The following is a 2398-nucleotide window of genomic DNA, read 5'->3' as shown; positions in this document are numbered from 1 at the left end:
GGAGCAGAGAGAGCGAGGGAGGGAGGGAGCAGAGAGAGGGAGGGAGGATGCAGAGAGAGCGAGGGAGGGAGGATGCAGAGGGAGGGGAGAGAGAGAGAGAGAGAGAGAGAGAGAGGGAGGGAAGAGAGGGAGGGAAGAGAGAGAGAGAGGGAGGGAGGGAAGAGAGAGGGAGGGAGAGAAGGGAGGGAGGGAAGGGATAGAGAGGGGGGAGGGAAGTGAGAGAGAGAGGGGACAGGGAAGGGAGGGGGGGAGGGAAGAAAGAGAGAGGGGGAGGGAAGGGAGTGGGGGGAGGGAGGGAAGGGAGAGAGAGAGAGGGGGGGAGGGAAGAGAGAGAGAGAGGGAGGGAGGGAAGAGAGAGAGAGAGGGAGGGAGGGAAGGGAGAGTGAGGGAGGGAGGGAAGGGAGAGTGAGGGAGGGAGGGAAGGGAGAGAGGGAGGGAGGGAAGGGAGAGAGAGGGAGGGAGGGAGGGAAGGGAGAGAGAGGGAGAGAGGGATGGAAGGGAAGGAGGGAAGGGAGAGAGGGAGGGAGGGAAGGGAGAGAGGGAGGGAGGGAAGGGAGAGGGAGGGAGGGAAGGGAGAGAGAGGGAGGGAGGGAAGGGAGAGAGGGAGGGAGGGAAGGGAGAGAGGGAGGGAGGGAAGGGAGAGAGAGGGAGGGAGGGAAGGGAGAGAGAGGGAGGGAGGGAAGGGAGAGAGAGGGAGGGAGGGAAGGGAGGGAGAGAAGGCAGAGAGAGGGAGGGAGGGAAGGGAGAGAGAGGGAGGGAGGGAAGGGAGAGAGAGGGAGGGAGGGAAGGGAGAGAGAGAGAGGGAGGGAAGGGAGAGAGAGAGAGGGAGGGAGGGAAGGGAGAGAGAGGGAGGAGGGAAGGGAGAGAGAGGGAGGGAGGGAAGGGAGGAGAGAGGGAGGGAGGGAAGGGAGAGAGAGGGAGGGAGGGAAGGGAGAGAGAGGGAGGGAGGGAAGGGAGAGAGAGGGAGGGGAGGGAAGGGAGAGGGAGGGAGGGAAGGGAGAGAAGGGAGAGGGAGGGAGGGGAGAGGGAGGAGGGAAGGGAGAGGGAGGGAGGGAAGGGAGAGAGAGGGAGGGAGAGAGAGGGAGGGAGAGAGAGGGAGGGAGAGAGAGGGAGGGAAGGGAGAGAGAGGGAGGGAGGGAGGGAGGGAAGGGAGACAGAGAGAGGAAGGGAAGGGAGAGAGAGGGAGGGAGGGAAGGGAGAGAGAGGGAGGGAAGGGAGACAGAGAGAGGGAGGGAAGGGAGAGAGAGGGAGGGAGGGAGGGAGGGAAGGGAGAGAGAGGGAGGGAGGGAGGGAGGGAGGGAAGGGGAGGGAAGGGAGAGAGGGAGGGAGGGAGGGAGGGAAGGGAGAGAGAGGGAGGGAAGGAGAGAGAGGGAGTGAGGGGGAAGAGAGAGAGGGGGAGGGAGGGGGAAGCGAGAGAGAGGGAGGGAGGGGGATGCGAGAGAGAGGGAGGGAAGCGAGAGAGGGAGGGAAGCGAGTGAGAGGGAGGGAAGGGAGAGAGAGGGAGGGAAGGGAGAGGGAGGGAGGGGAAGCGAGAGGGAGGGAAGCGAGAGAGAGGGAGGAGGGAGGGGAGGGAGGGAAGGGAGAGAGGGAGGGAGGGAGGGAGGGAAGGGAGAGAGAGGGAGGGAAGGGAGAGAGAGGGAGTGAGGGGGAAGAGAGAGAGGGGGAGGGAGGGGGAAGCGAGAGAGAGGGAGGGAAGCGAGAGAGGGAGGGGAAGCGAGAGAGAGGGAGGGAAGGGAGAGGGAGGAAGGGAGAGGGAGGGAGGGAAGCGAGAGGGAGGGAGGGAAGCGAGAGGGAGGGAAGCGAGGTGAGAGGAGGGAGGGGAGGGAGGGAGGGAAGGGAGAGAGAGGGAGGGAGGGAAGGGAGAGGGAGGGAGGGGAGAGAAGGGAGAGTGGGAGGGAGGGGAGAGGGAGGGAGGGAAGGGAGAGGGAGGGAGGGAAGGGAGAGAGAGGGAGGGAGGGAAGGAGAGAGAGGGAGGAGAGAGAGGGAGGGAGGGAGGGAAGGGAGACAGAGAGAGAAGGGAAGGGAGAGAGAGGGAGGGAGGGAAGGGAGAGAGAGGGAGGGAAGGGAGACAGAGAGAGGGAGGGAGGGAGGGAAGGGAGAGAGAGGGAGGGAGGGAGGGAGGGAAGGGGAGGGAAGGGAGAGAGGGAGGGAGGGAGGGAGGGAAGGGAGAGAGAGGGAGGGAAGGGAGAGAGAGGGAGTGAGGGGAAGAGAGAGAGGGGGAGGGAGGGGAAGCGAGAGAGAGGGAGGGAGGGGGATGCGAGAGAGAGGGAGGGAAGCGAGAGAGGGAGGGAAGCGAGAGAGAGGGAGGGAAGGGAGAGAGAGGGAGGGAAGGGAGAGAGAGGGAGGGAAGGGAGAGGGAGGGAGGGAAGCGAGAGGGAGGGAAGCGAGAGAGAGGGAG

The sequence above is a fragment of the Somniosus microcephalus genome, chromosome 10 (assembly GCF_052327205.1).
Source record: "Somniosus microcephalus isolate GS21.2 chromosome 10, FLI_Smic_1.0, whole genome shotgun sequence".
Lineage (NCBI taxonomy): Eukaryota > Metazoa > Chordata > Chondrichthyes > Squaliformes > Somniosidae > Somniosus > Somniosus microcephalus.
Note: the sequence above shows the minus strand (reverse complement) of the source record.